Source organism: Dipteris shenzhenensis, chromosome 8, assembly GCF_047967505.1.
Source record: "Dipteris shenzhenensis isolate YYH24624 ecotype China chromosome 8, Dip_SZ_1.0, whole genome shotgun sequence".
Classification (NCBI taxonomy): domain Eukaryota; kingdom Viridiplantae; phylum Streptophyta; class Polypodiopsida; order Gleicheniales; family Dipteridaceae; genus Dipteris; species Dipteris shenzhenensis.
In genome coordinates this window covers 51,640,316-51,656,295 of record NC_141603.1, presented here as the reverse complement: position 1 = coordinate 51,656,295, position 15,980 = coordinate 51,640,316, and the positions used below count along the sequence as shown (strand labels likewise).

Below are 15,980 nucleotides of genomic sequence, written 5' to 3'. Positions count from 1 at the left end.
GTTGTTGCATCCTAGACATGGAGGCATAACTTTCTTAGATGAAAATGGCCCTAAGATTTATTTAAGTATAAATTAGATTGGAAAGGACTCTCTTTGCTACTCCTTTGCTCAATGGAATAGTTATGACCCAGCATCTTGTCATGAGATGCTTAAAGAAGGGTGCGGTTCCTTAGATAGGGGAAGTGTTGCTAAAGTGAGTGAGTCAGGGGACCAATTAGAGGAAAGTGTTTGCATCACTAGAGACTATTGTCAAAATTTGTAGAGATATTGGATAGAATGCGAGCCACTATGTTGTTTGTGAGCATGTGACAAAAAATGGTGAGTTGTCATTTATACCTTGTTCCTGTGTGGGATCCTCTAGTTCATGTGACTCTCCTCCTCTTGAATCCAGCCCCCCATTCTTCCTCAACCACTCCCTCTTGAACAGGATTTTCACTTCTCCACGACTGCTTAATGCACTATACTTTCACCTTTAGAGTGTCGACACAAGCCTACAATTGTACTTGAATTTCATTGGTGGGATGAACGGGTGCTTAAGTTTGACATTGACTACCCTTGAAAGCGCTTATCATGGGTGCTAGTGAGCTACTTCGATTATTAATTGTGGGGGTGGGCAGACCTCGATGTGTAATAGAGCATTCCCGTGTTGCTTGGCAGAGGGTTTTAGGTTGAGAGAGTGGGAACGAGGTTTGTTGGGCATCCTTTTAAGGTATCCGCATGTTTTGTGGGAGATGTTGGAGATACGATTGCTGGAGATCAAGCTACAATTGTAAAACTCCTATTTGAGGGTGTTTACACACCAAAGCCCCACCGCCCAAGCCTAAATCATAAGGCCTTGGTGGGCGGGGGGTGCATACACACCGCCATGGTTTGGCGGCGAGGACTTTGCCCCACTAGCTAAGCTTGCATGAAATTCTTTTGAAGAAGAAACCTCCCTTGGGCAAGGGGGTTTTGGCAGCATCTTGCCATGTGGAAAGATGCTCCTGTCTTTTGGCTAGGGGTGCCTGTCTTTTGGCTAGGGGTGCCGGGCGGGCAAATCGGGTGTGTGCAAAGAGCTCATGTTAGCCTTGAGCTCCTTGAAATTTAGAGTTGTTTGAGGAATCGTACAAAATAGCACATAATTTTCCTGCTCTCCACCCACGGTTAGGACCGTCTTCCATAGGACAGTTATTTGGCGTAAGACGACCCGTTGGCCTAAAGTGTTACAAGTTTCCAACTTATAAGACATCCCGCCATAGCCAGCTTTCAACTTGGCAGCCAGTTACCTTAGCTAGCCTTCCCGCCTTCCCCTTCCCCTTCCCCTTCCTGCCGTTGCACAGTGTGGAGGCTTTGAAATTGCCGTGAAGTCAGTGCAAGCTCCTGCTGCAGAGGTATGTAGACTTTTAGATTTGAAATTTGTGTAAGCTGAGGGAAGGTCACGGTGAGATCGTTTTGTGTCTCATGAATGTGATTGAGCAAACTTAGGGTAACGGAACCACTCAACTGAACACAATGAGCTGAAGCGGTGAGCGGCGCTGAGCTTCGCGGAGGAATTCGATTCCTTAAAACGGATGCCCCAACCGCGTTCGCTAGAGAACCTTGTAAGCATTTTGCAGAAGTGCAGAAACGATAAAAATCTCGTATCGCTTGCGGAAAACCAACAAGAAGCTCATAGGTCTATTGGGAACTACCATGTCCCGACGTTGATAGCATCGCGACTCTGCGCAGCTATTCAATAAGTTGGTTTTTCCAAAGGTGCATGATTGGACTTCTCTCATCAGTGGTAATGTTGAATACCGGGAATCTGAGCACGCCCTCAACCTTTATCAGAAGATGCAAGAGATTTCGAAACATCTTGTACATGTACTTTTGTGGCCCTGAAGGCTAAAGACGTACTAAGATTGCTAGGAAGGTATTGGAAAAATTCATTTTGTTAGCAATACATTGGTAAATATGTATGCCAAATGCGGCTTGCTTCCAAGAGCCACTGAGGAGCACGGAACTGTTCGAGGAGATGCAATTGGAGAACGCTATAATGTTTTTTGCATGAAAGCTTGTAGCAGCGTTAAGAGCCATAGACAAAGGCTGAGAATACATACAGGATTTGCGATGAGAATGAAGTGATCATCAAAATGGATAAGGTGATTGCCTAAGGCGTTGAAGAAGAGGGACTCTCAAAAAAGAGAGAAGACGTTCAAAACAGGCCAAGGGGGGAATCCACCTAAGATGAGTTCAATGTATATTGTAAGAAGACTACAACGGGATGGTAGAGCGTAAGAATTGGGCGAGTGGGCAGTTGTGGAGATAGGTTTGAGTAAGCTAAGAGGTAAAAATGTTCCCAAGGTCTTTTTGGGTAGATAGAGTCAGTAATGTGCCATCAGACGTTCAATAGGCAGTCCCATGATTGGATAACTAGTTGAGGGTCTGGATGTCTTCATTACAGACTCCTAGAGTGCTGCTAGGTCTTTCTGATGCATGGGTGCTGCATGTCCATAAAGATACCAGAAACAAATGGATTCAAGAAGTAGGAGGTGCATGTTTGTGAGATACGATAACGAGTCCAAAGCTTATCGGTTGTATGACAAGGAAGCATGAAGGTTTTGGTCAGTAGGGACATAGCCTTTCAACTTTCAAGAGACTAAGCCTTATTGAGAGCCTCAACACCTGCCTTAACCCAATGGTGGTCAAGCTCAAAGGATAGCAGGCTTAGCAAGTTTAGGAATGGATTCAAAAGAAATAGAACCAGAAGAAAACTATTGCAAAGAACAAAAGATGATCACGATGGTATATGATGACCGTGGATGACTCAGGGGTGACTTGAAGTCAGTTCAGGTGGAAAGAGAAGGTCTTGAAGGACCTTGAGGTCTCTAATAGTGAACTACGAGCTAATGACTTAACTCGAGATGTAATGGAGACTAACATGTCTTCCATTGAAAAGAACAGAGTGTAGGATTTGGTGCCGAGATTGGCCAAGTGGAAGGTTTTTGGAACCAAATGGATGTACAAAGCTAAGTACAAGGTAGATCAGCGTTCAGAAGCCTCTACACCTACTGCTCGTCCTTCCTCCTTCTCCAGTCATCTTCCTTCTTCGTTTATTCCCAATTTTGGTGAAGCTGGAAAGTTCGATGGGGCGAACTATCCAATCTGGAAAGTCAAGATCCGAAGCCATCTGTTGACACGGAAGCTGTGGAAGATAGTGATTGGGACCGAGGAGAAGCCGGAGGACATTGTGGACAAAAGAGGTGAAGTTTTATTTGAAGCAGATGGGGATGAACTCAGTGCATGGGAGGAGAGGGATGCTCAAGCCTTAGCAATGCTCATTGGCACGACAGCAGATGCTGTGATTCCTCATATCCAGTTGGCAGAGACGTCTTCAGAGGCGTGGGCCATACTAAAGGAGCTGTATGAAACCGATAATACAGCCCGTATCATTACTCTTCAGCATTAGCTTTATAATCTTGATATGAATGAGGGTGATAGTGTGCATGACCATCTGACAAAGGTGAAAGTCGTGTGGGACTAGCTCGTAGCGGTTGGTCAGAAGGTAGACTTGAGTCAATTGGCGTTGCTTACACTCCACAAGTTGCCACGGAGTTTCAAAAGTTTTGTGACTACGGTCATTGCGGGTCAATGGACTAAGCCAATCACCTTTGAGGAGCTTGGCCCACTCTTGCTTCAGAAGGAGGCTAGAGAGAAACTCTTTACGCAAACCGACGAGAAGGCGTTAGTGGCCAAAGACAAGCCTGGAAAAGGCAAGCCAAAGGAGTTCAAGAAGTCAGAGGACGCTGATCGAAAGAAGAAAATGAAGTGCTATTACTGTGAAAAGCTTGGCCACTCCGCCAAAGAATGCCGAAAGAAGAAGGTGGATCAGAAGCATAGCTGACGTGACCGAAGCGCTCATGCCAAAGTTTGGACTTTCCATTGTCTTCATGAACCAACATTGCACTGAGGCGGTACAATCCGTTCTCTTCAACTCCTTGAGCCACCATCTGTCCATTTGCTTTGGATGTCACGGTGACCTTGCCATCTTGAAAGAGAACTGCCATGTTGTTTTTGTCCATCAGACTTACAGACAATAAGTTCTTGCAAAGGTTGGGTACATAAAGTACTCCAGAGATATCCTTCTCCTCACCCATGGTTGTAATGAAAGGAATGCTACCGACGCCCTTCACAAGACACGTCCGGCTATCCCCGACAGAAACTTTGGAATCCAGGTGTGCACTTTCCATGGTTTTGAACCAAGTGTTTCTGTTAGACATGTGCTTTGAAGCACCGCTGTCAACATACCAACCCTCTTTTCCTTCACTGACTGCATACGCTGAACAATGTTCATTGATTAAAAACAACTGTCCAGTCGTCACATTGGCAGAATCATTCTTAGGCTCTTCTTTGTTCCTGGCTTCTCTCTTCCAGAACCTTGGCTGAAATGTCAAAGTCGAAGATGGTGGATGGACTTCCACCAATTACAGGCAAGGATGGTGTCTGTAGGGCTTGTCTAGAAGGCAAGCAGCACAAGGACAAGTTCCCACAAGAGGCCTTGTTTCGGGCCAGCAAACCTCTTGAGTTGGTTCATGAAACCGGCCTCTAATCACTCAGAGGGCAGTGGAACTAAACCTTTAATCACTTCGGCACTTATTTACAGCTCACAAAGCATATATCACAACCATTAACCATTGCATGATCACCATTCGGCATTTACCCATTTGTTCACAAACAAAACCATTGAAAAAGGAATGCCCCTGCGCAACAAACATAGACAAGTGCACCCGATTGGCCCCAAACACCGTGGCGCCCCTTTCGGTATTTCTTGATATTTCACAGTGAAATGAGTACAAGTTGCATCTGGGAGACCTTTCCTGCAATTGAGCACGCAGCCCCAATTCACTAAGCCTTCGCAAGGCTTTCAAGCATAGAACACCATCACATAAGTGTACTTAACCCATAGGCTCAACCCAAAGGCATTCTCTTTTCCAAGTGCAATTCCATTGGCTGTCCAGATGCAATCACACTGCACCCCAGTTGCACTCTCTTTGAGTGGTTTCCAGGTGGCATTCACAAAGCTTTTCAAAGCTTCAAAATAAAATCAGCAAAGTACCCAACCAAAGAATGACTCATGTAGCATTGCCTGGGCACGTGTGAGCCAAGAAAGAGGTGACACATGAGGTCAACCAATAGCTTATGGCAAAAAGAAATTGCAGCAGCAAAATCAACTCACCAAGCCCTGAAAACTCGAACCAAGTCCTCAATCGCCAAGAGGACATAGTAGCCAATGCCCACTTGCATTCTCAGCCAAAGAGGAGTGCAAAGGCATGAAGAAAGAGCATTTACAAGAGTCGACCAGCAAGAATTCCACTGAAAAATGCGAAAAGAAGCACTTCTGTCGCGAAGAAATAGGAGTTCTTGGGCTCAAAAGAAGCGTGCTTTAGAGAGGAATGCATTGAGAAGGTTTTGGAGAAGTTTCATCGCCGGAAAGTCCTCCAAAACTGAGAAAAACCAGTCAACCAGCGCGTGGGACCACTCGAAATTCAACAGAAAGCTGTAGCTTTGCAAGAGGAGAGGCACAGGAGGTGGTGGAAGCAAAAAGGTCTAGAAAAAGCCACTTTTGCAAATTCGACCAGTAAAAGAAGTGCTCAGCTTTGCCCGTTCTACCAAACACACGGAGGGAAAAGCATATCACTACGAAGGGGAGGCAGAGGGAAAGCCATCGGGCCAAACGGAAGTTGAGGAATCCAAACGGGTGAGGAGTTATGAAGAAAAACGGAATTCAGCTGAAGGAGGCTGAAAAACCAGTCCAAAATCTCAACAAAGGGAGAAGATGAGAGAGAAAACCACACATGTGAAGTTTAGAAGGCCGAGGAAGGTCCAAGAATGGCAAAGGAGCATGTAGAAGGCACTAGAGCCACCTGGAACTCTAGGGGGGCCACTGAAGGTACATGGCCCTCTAGGGGGCCCATTAAAAATGCCACATCATCATTTTCCAACGACCACTGTTTTAATTCCTTGGAATGCCTTTGGGCCTAGGGATTAATTACGCTTATGTGCTAGGCACCATGCCGCGCTTAATTACACATTATTAAGCCCATGCTTGGACTTTTAAAACCAAAGTTGTCACGGTCTTGTAGTACATTAAAGTACTTAGAATTTCACGCCCCCGTGACATACCCCTCTCTTGAAACAACAAACCACAGTTTGCTGCCCCAAAACACATGAGTGAGCATGAAATATAACATGAAAGAGTATACAAGAAAGCCGCAGCTATAGTATACAGAGACAGTGAAAATATGGCCAGGAGAGGCATGCATCCATCCATATACATTGCCCAAAATCTATGTGATTGTCGGCGATCAATAGTCAAGATGCATCAATATCATGAAGTTTCACAACAGAAATATTGTCAGCTCAATGTCTCGGAGGAAACATACAGTGTCATCAAGCGACCTCATGAAATCACGGTGAGCCCGTCCGTACTGAGGGAGTGGAGGTGCTACCCCCTCTCGAACACCAGGTAATGCTCTAGACGCTTGCTCTGCTGAACTACCTGTAGGAGCCTGGCAGTCGGCTCTAACTGGAAAGCATCAAGGTAAAGGTGCAATATCCCAGGTGAATTTGCCAGTTCACCTTCCTCCATCCATTTCGCATCAAGTGATGGGTAATTTTGAAATTTTACCGAGTAGCAACGGATAACTTTACGCTTGATCTTTCTATCTCTGTGTGCCAGAATTTGCTTTGGGACTAGAAGTTCATCCTGTTCTTCCACTTGAGGCTGCACCTCATCAGGTAAATCCTCGGGAATATCTCCATGATATTGCTTTAACAAGCTCACATGAAAGGCATTATGTATCTTCCAATGCGGAGGCAACTTCAGCCTGTAAGCTACCTCGTTTATCTTTTTTGAAACCTGGAAAGGACCATAGTAACGCATGTTCAGCTTTATGTACAACCTTTCCTTGCCTTTCTTATTTTTCAGCCTTGCCTTATGAAAACGCAGCAAAACCCAATCACCTTCTGTGAATACCAATTCCCTGCGGTGCTTATCTGTTGCTCTTTTTTGCTTGTCCTGACTTCTTTGCAAGGCATATTTGATCTTCTTGTAAGCCTCTTTAAGGCTTTCCACAAAACGATCAGCTTCGAAGATTTTCTCTTTTGTATGCAAAATGGGAGGTATCTTCCTGGCACCTTACACTATTTCAAAAGGTGCTTTACCTGTGGATGTGTGCACCGTATTATTGTAACCATATTCCAGCAAAGGCAAATAATGCTCCCATTTTCTTTTGTGGTTTGAGACATATCCAAGATGGTAGAGTTTTCTTGCTCCGATTGTCCATCAGACTGAGGGTGAAAAGTTTAGCGTAGTGCCCATATTTTCAAACAACCCTCTCCAAAAGAGGCTGGCCATCCTCGGATCTCTATCACTAATTATGGATTCAGGCATCCCATGATACTTGAAGACATGCTGCAGAAACAATTTGGCCATTTGATCTGTTGTAATTTTCTTGCTTATTGGCACAAAGTGGGCTTGTTTGCTAAACCTGCAAATTATTGTCCACAATCCATCATGTCCAGTAGGAGTACGTGGAAGATCGAACACAAAATCCATAGCTATGCTTTGCCATGGTCTATCCGGAATTGGCAAAGGGTGTAACAACCCAGGTGCCTTCTGCCTGTCAAACTTTACTTTCTGACAAACCATGCATGTTCTCACACATTCTTCCACATCTTTCCTCAAAGATGGCCAATAAAAGTATTGCTCCACTGCTGTAATTGTTGCTGTAATTCCCCTATGTCCTGCATATGGAGGAGCGTGACTTTCCATTATGACTTTCTATCGCATCTGATCAGTGACACAGAGTCGTCCATGCATCAAATGAAACCCTCTTTCAACATATAGTGATCATGCCTTTGACCATCAGAAAGCTGATCATAAATAGTTAAAAAATCAGCATCATTAACATATTGATCTTTCATCACATCTAACACATTGTTGTAAGCAATGCTCACTGCTGAAACACTGGGTTTCTTGGAGATTGCTTCAGGCTGTGGTTTCCTGGAAAGTGTATCAGCCACGACATTTTTGTTACTCGGCACATGTACAATTTGAAAATGAAACATTGAGAGGAAGTTAGCCCATCTCATGTGCTTTTCAGATAATTTTCTCTGCGTGAGAAAATATCTAAGTGACTGATGATCTGTCTGCACATAAAAATCAGCTCCAAGAAGGTAATGTTTCCATGTGGTCAAAGCATGTATCACTGCTAACATTTCCTTCTCGTATGTCTGCAAGTACAATTCAGCATCTTTGAGAACTCTACTCTCATATGCAACCACTCTGCCATCCTGCATCAAAGTGCCTCCTATGCTGTTCCCACATGCATCACAAGTTACAGCAAAGGGTTTTGCAAGATCTGGCAAGATAATAACGGGCAAGATCTGGCAATTTCTGCAAAGTACTTTATAAACCTCCGATAGTATGAACACAACCCAAGAAAGCTTCTGACTTCATGCAGATTTTTCAAAATTGGCGAACTCCTGATGGCCTCAACTTTTGCAGGATCCATCTTGACTCCATCCTTCGACACTATATGACCGAGAAAATGAATCTCATGCATAAAGAACTCACTTTTCTTGGTGTTTATTAATAGCTTGTGTCTTTTCAACTCTTTAAACACAATAGTGAGGTGTTTCCTGTGCTCCTGCTCATTTTTAGAGAGCACAATGATGTCATCGAAGAAAGTGTCCACAAACTTTCTGTGTGCTCTAAAAATTCTGTCCATCATTCTATTGAAAGTGACAGGTGCATTAGTCAAACCAAAAGGCATCACAAGGAACTCATATAAGCCAAATGAAGTGCAGAAGGCAATCTTGTAGACATCTTCAGGCTGTATCCTTATTTGATGGTATCCACTTTTAATGTTAATACGACTGAACATTGAGGAACCTTCCAACCGATCCAATATATCATCAATGCGTGGAATTGGAAAACGGTTCTTAATTGTGACTTTATTCAAAGCCCTATAATCACTACACATTCTCCAACTGCCATCCTTCTTTTGCACAAGCAACACAGGGGAACAGTATACTTGGCTGTATTAATTCCTTTTCCAAGAGTTCCTTCACTTGTGACATTATCTCTTCCTGTTGTGCCTTACTGACACGATAGGGAGGTATATTAGGCGGTGAGCTTCCTGAAATTATATCAATTTGATGATCCTCGGCCTCTTCGGAGGTAATTCTTGAGGAAGTGCATCTGAGAAACAATCCTGAAAATCTGAAATAAAAGCAGCCCTTTCTCTATCTAAAGCAGAAAGAGTAGAGTCTTCCTGAACTGGTTGGCTGTCCTCTTTGACAAAAATCAAGTACGCTGAAATGTGATGCTTTATTACATTGGAAATACAAGAAGCTGAAACTCCAGGGATGGACTCCCCTTTCAACTTTACATCAAGTACATGATTTTTGCCTCTATGAGTTAAAGAAATCTTCTTGTTTCTCATTTGCACATCAGCCCCCACCCTGTACATCCAAGGCATCCCAAGCAAAGCATCACACTCTGGCAAAGGCATAATGTAGAAGTCCTCTGCATCCTGATATCCCTGGATATGCATCCTCAACTTGCCAAGGATAGGAGTGACAGGTGTGTTGAGTTCAGGGTTGGCCATATCACACATGCCGGATGGCCCCATTTCCTCAGGCTTGATGCCAAGCCTTCCTGCCATATTAGGAGTTATGAAATTCGCCTTTGCCCCAGAATCAAAGAAAAACAAACAATTCTGATTTCTGAAATTTCCCCATGCTCTACACATCTCAGTCTTTTTCGTTTCCTCTTCATCATGTGCATGTGGCAAACTCCCAATCACATCTGGAAGAAGTCCTGCTGAAGGTTTAGGCCTTTTGCCCTTCCTATTAGTCTGTTTATCACCATTCTTATCATCATCTGACCTGTCTCTTTTCTTGGATGGGCAAATCATAAGACCGGTGTCCCTCTCCTTTGCATATAAATCATTTGTTTTGCTCCATGAGTGACTTTTTCTCTTCATCAGATAAGTTGGTACGGGGTTGTTTATTAGGCTGTCCACGCCTTTGACCAGCTTTGAATTGGGCTTTTCCTCCCTTTTGAAATGATCGTTTGCCATAATTTTTATTTTCAGATTTGATGTCCTTATCCTGGTGTTTGGCAGCCCATTTGTTGTCTTCTTTCTTGCTGTCCATAAAGCCCAAATTCTTCTCCTGCATCCATGCATATGCTGTCTATGCATTCTCAATTAATTGAGTCATAGAACCCACCTTGGTTTTGATGCAATAATCACGTAGCTCACTAGGCAATCCACAACAGTACCTCTCTATTTGCTCTTTCAAAGAAACATGCCTCTAAGAGCTCAATGGCAGCAAAACATCCCAAAACCTCTGGGTGTAATCATCAAGATTCTTGCAAAGTTTGTATGACAAGTCATGCCAGTGTGAAAGTACTTCAACTTCAAAAGTTGGAGTAAGCCAAGTAGAAGAGAACACTTGCTTAAATTCGAGCTAAGTAGCAGGTGCATCTCCATGAAGCATAAGGTTGGTGTACCACTTAAGTGCATTGCCTTTCAAAAATGTGGCAACCTTCCTCATCTTGGATGCTTCTGTAAACAAACCCCGAAGAAATGCAGCATCAAACTGTTGAAGGAATGTGAGGGCTTTGTACCTGTCTTGTACTCCATTATATGTCTCAAACTTGACATGAGAACCACCATCCTTAAATTCTTTATATACATTTGATATTGGCTGTCCCAAAGATGGCTGTATATTTGCAGCATTCCTTTCACTAGAGAGAGCCATGCTTGGCTGAACATTAGGCATGGGAGCATATGCTGTGGCTTGCATGCCTGGCTGCATTCCCACATTGTCATACATGGCTTGCTTTCTATGCCCAATTGGCGGTGAAATCAACATCGCATCAAAGATAGAATTTGTACCAAAATATTCAGGTTGCTGCCTCAAATATGGCTGAGGTGGTTGAGCCACATTTATGGACTGCACATTATTATTTTGAGGAGTAGAAGTACCCAAACCAAGGCCTTGTGCTAGCTGTTCATACTGTTGCACTGGCTGTACTTTTTGTTACTCTTTCTGAAGTGCTCTTTTGGGTGATTTCTCTCTCTTGGAAGTCACTTTTTGAGTCATTTTTGATGGCTGTCCCTCATGGGAAACTGATGCATGAGTGTGCAGTCCGCCATGAGAAGCTGATGCATGTGTGTACTCACTCTTTCCGTGCTTGTGCTTTCTTGATTTCTTCTTCTTCTTGGCATTTGTTTGTACAATCTGAGCCAAATTTTGAGCCAGCTGAGTCAAAGCAGTCACTGCACTTGCAAGCTGTGCATTCAACATAGTAGCATCATCTGACTCACTGCTAGAACTAGTATCACCGTTGAGCTCAGTTGTAGCTTCATGTGTGTCTTGCTCAAAAGGCATTTGTTGTGCTCCCTGCAGGTGTACACTAGCTGGATCATTAAGGCTTTCCTGCCTTCTCCTTTGAGGAGTTGTGGAGCTCTCTTGCTCATGGGTACTCACCATGTTTATGGTTGTAATATTTAGCTGTCAAAAAGTGCAGCAAAGATATCCTTCCACCAAACTACCAAGGCCCACCTCTTGAGAAAGAGTGTGTGGTGTACTCAGAGGGCAGTGGAACTAAACCTTTAATCACTTCAGCACTTATTTACAGCTCACAAAGCATATATCACAACCATTAACCATTGCATGATCACCATTTGGCATTTATCCATTTGTTCACAAACAAAACCATTGAAAAAGAAATGGAGGCTAGAATGCCCCTGCTCAACAAACATAGACAAGTGCACCCGATTGGCCCCAAACACTGTCGCGCCCTTGTCGGTATTTCTTTATATTTCACAGTGAAATGATTACAAGTTGCATCTGGGAGACCTTCCGTGCAATTGAGCACGCAGCCCCAATTCACTAAGCCTTCGCAAGGCTTTCAAGCATAGAACACCATCACATAAGTGCACTTAACCCATAGGCTCAACCCAAAGGCATTCTCTTTTGCGAGTGCAATTCCATTGGCTGTCCAGATGCAATCACACCTGCACCCCAGCTGCACTCTTTTTGAGTGGTTTCCAGATGGCATTCACAAAGCTTTTTAAAGTTTCAAAATAAAATCAGCAAAGTACCCAACCAAAGAATGACTCATGTAGCACTGCCTGGGCACCTGTGAGCCAAGAAAGAGACGACACACGAGGCCAACCAATAGCTTATGGAAAAAACAAATTACAGCAGCAAAATCACAACTCACCAAGCTCTGAAAACTTGAACCAAGTCCTCAATCGCCAAGAGGACATAGTAGCCAATGCCCATTTGCATTCTCAGCCAAAGAGGAGTGCAAAGGCATGAAGAAAGAGTGTTTACAAGAGCCGACCAACAAGAATTCCATTGAAAAATGCGAAAAGAAGCACTTCTGTCGCAAAGAAATGGGAGTTCTTGGGCTCAAAAGAAGCGTGCTTCAGAGAGGAATGCATTGAGAAGGTTTTGTTGGTAAGCTGAAAGGAAAGCAAAGAGTGGACACAAACTCAGAATACTTGCATTACTTGCATTATGGAATGAAGAAGAGTGAGGTCCTTAAGTAGGCACCTCATACATGCTCACTGACATCACTGATGACTTCAGAGCTCCGTTGGTGGCTCAGCTTGAAGAGCCAAGGACCTTCGAGGAGGCGAAGGAACATCCATAATGGCAGGCTGCCATGCAAGCAGAGATGGATGCTATCCTGAAGAACAATACTTGGGACTTAGTGGCCAGGTCTCCGCGACGGAAAGTCATTGGCACTAAGTGGGTATACAAACTTAAATACAAATCGGACGGCAGCTTGGATAAGTATAAAGCACGGTTAGTGGTCAAAGGTTTTGCTCAAACTGAAGGCATGGATTTTGATGAAACTTTTGCTCCTACAGCTCGCATGGTTACTATCCAGACAGTGATTGCCCTTGTTGCCCAATTCTAGTGGCCTATTTTTCAAATGGACGTGAAGTCCGCATTCCTTAATGGAACCTTGGAGGAGGAGGTATATGTAGAGCAGCCACCGGGCTTTCAAGATCCAGGGTCCCATTAAAGGTCTGCAGGTTAAAGAAGGCGCTATACGGGCTGAAACAAGCCCCCAGAGCTTGGTACCAAAGGATTGATGTATTTTTTCAGAAGATAGGGCTAAGTCGGAGCCCTTCTGAGGCAAACCTCTACTTGTTTATTGAGAAGGGGTTGCGATTGGTACTCATCCTCTATGTTGATGATCTTATCTTGACAGGTGACTAGGTCAAGAAGATTTCTCAGGTCAAGGAGCTACTCATGTCTGAGTTTGAGATGACTGACCTTGGGTTATCACACTACTTCCTTGGGATAGAAGTAAAGCAGGCCAAAGACAGGATCTTCATTTCATAGGAGAAATATTGCATAGAACTTCTAAAGAGATTTCAGATGGAGTAAGAAGCAACCCACAGTGGCCCTTTCATCTACAGAGGCAGAGCACAGAGCCGCGTGTACAGCAGCGTGTGAGACACTGTGGTTGAGGTGGATTCTGGAGGACATGGATGTGTGTCAGGAGGACGCAACAGTGCTGATGTGCGACAATCAGAGTTGCATAGCCATTGCCAAGAATCCAGTGTACCATGCGCGGACCAAGCACATCGAAGTTCATTACCACTTTGTTCGAGAGCTCATCATCGACGACGTGATCGAGCTTATGTACTGCCCGACCGCTGACAACTTGTCTGACCTCTTCACGAAGGCACTTCCTTGAGAACTCATCAAATGAATGGGGATTGGCCCATAGTTGTGACATTGAGGGGGGGTGTTAGAAACTCACTGTGCCCACCTGTGAGCCCCTGATTTGAGGGGACAAGGGACAGTGAGAGGTAGGAGGGCTGGGGAGAGAGAGAGACTCAGGCCGGCATCATAGGCAATCAGCACATGGGCTAGTTGCAGCCTGCAACAGCAGGTAAAACAGGGCTTTAGGCCTCACATGGAGGCTCCTGCAGCAGTGCAGACTGGCTGCACAGGGCACCCTTATGTAGGGGCCTGTGGTAGGCCAAGTCGGCCCAACCAGGGCCACAGACCAGGGCCAACCCTGGTCGGTTTTCTAGGGCCCATGTGGTCGGCCACCAGACAGGGTACCGACCCTGCTGGTCGGTCAACTCAAGGGGCCTGGGCAGTGCCTATAAAAGGCCTACTCCATTCATTCCAGCATCTAGTGCAAGACTTAAAGCCCCTCTCCAAGGCTATGTTCAACACTCAGATCTGGAGCAATTGTTGAGAGAGAGAGTCCATCAATATTCTCCAGCACTTTGCTGTGTTTTGTAGTGCTCCCTTGGAGCTATTTTTCTGCCCACCATCTGGTGGATGAATATGCTCTCTTTCTCTCTCCGTCCATATTTATTTCTGAGAGAGTGTTTGTTGCATCTGTGATCATCTATCTGAGTTGAGTGTGTGTAAGAGTTGGAGAGATCTTGGGTGGAGGTTTGAGTGATTCATTCCCTCTGGATTTCTAACACCCGCGTGACCAAGTGCTTCGAAGACTCTAGAGTTGCCCTTAGGTGGCATGTAATTAAAGAGCTTAAAATCTGACACTTGGCATGTTGCCAAAGAAATGAGTTGAGAGCTATTGTAAAATGGATTCATGTTTTGAAAGTTGTAAAACAGAAGTTGTATGTTGAACTCTTTGTACGCATAAATTCTCAAGTAATAAAGACCTTTGGGGGGGTCCAGTCCGACGATTGTCCTGGGCCCTAACGTGTGCAGAGAGAGAGAAAGAGAGAGGGGGAGAGTTATCTGTAAGAGAGAGAGCGCAGAGAGGAGATAGCGCAGAAATAATTTGCAGAACGGAGTTTCAATTGGTATCAAAGCCAAGGTTCATAGCCTCTCCTTAGGTTGGGATGATCCAACAGAAGGCAATAAAGGAGCTTCTGAAATTGCTAATGGGTAGAGACAGTGTAGAGCGCTTAGTTTTGGATCGCGTGCTGACGAAAGGCCATACGTAGGCATGAACCAGGGCTAAGCGTAGGGTAACGGGACTAGGCCAGTTACGGATAAGACGCCCCAACTCTGAGATTGACTGATTGCGCGATGCCACGACGAGGCTAGAGATGCACTAAGGACTGTAGGGTGACTAGGAGCAACACTTGAAGTGCGAAAGGCTGGTGAGATCCTGAGGCTAGTTGTTTGGCATAGACCCATGATGAGTTTGACGCTGCTGGACTTAGGGATCGTCATAATCGACACGCTCATCTGCATACAGTAACGCAGCAAGACAAAGCGTGATCTATCATGCAATCATGAGCGTCGGTTCATGTTAATACTTTGATAAAGGCAATGAACTTGACCAAAGTGTGAACTGCCAAATGAAAGAGGTGCATGGCGAATTTCGTGATTTGTGAACATTTTTGGTGCTAGTTCCTGTAATTCTGCATGAAGAGCAGTGCTGATGCTGAGGCGCTGACGTGTCATCTACAGCAAGTCGTTGACATGGCATCGTAGGTGCAGTCAGCTAAGGTGGCGACCACGCACGTGACAGATGACGTGGCACTACATCAGGTGATATGTGGCAAGCAGACTACTATGCCAACGTGGTGCTGATGTGGCATATGCACGTGTTGATGTGGCAGCTAACAAGGAAGGTGACGTGGCCTTGGCATGTGGCAAGCTGACATGGTAGTCAGCTGAGCTGGCAAGACTTGTGGTTAGTTAACCCTGGTCAGTTAACTCTGGCTAGCTGACTCTAATTAGGGATGTGGTTTCACCTAACTAGTTCGGTCAGCCTAACCAGATTATAGTTAACTAGTCTCGTCAGCCTAACCAGACGATGGCCAACCAGACTAGATTGGTTTAGTTAACCACATCTTAGTCTGGTTCAGTTACTGCAGTTAGCCAGTTCAGTTACTTGAAAAAAAAGGGGGTTTTACTTGTCAGTTTTTCACCTGTCATAAATCTGTATGAAAACAGCAGAAAAACTTAGAAAAACAGAGTTT

At 44.6% G+C, this 15,980-nt stretch overlaps 1 protein-coding gene across 2 annotated transcripts in view; it reads left to right on the top strand.

Annotated features, from left to right (window-relative positions):
- The first annotated feature begins 1,105 nt into the window (after positions 1 to 1,105).
- Positions 1,106 to 15,980, top strand: part of ARP4 (actin-related protein 4) — a 77,893-nt gene continuing 63,018 nt past the window's right edge. For both annotated transcript variants that reach the window (XR_015541390.1, XM_087377842.1), the window contains exon 1: positions 1,106 to 1,370. The gene's annotated coding sequence lies outside the window, so the exon portion shown is untranslated. The remainder of the gene's footprint in view (positions 1,371 to 15,980) is intronic.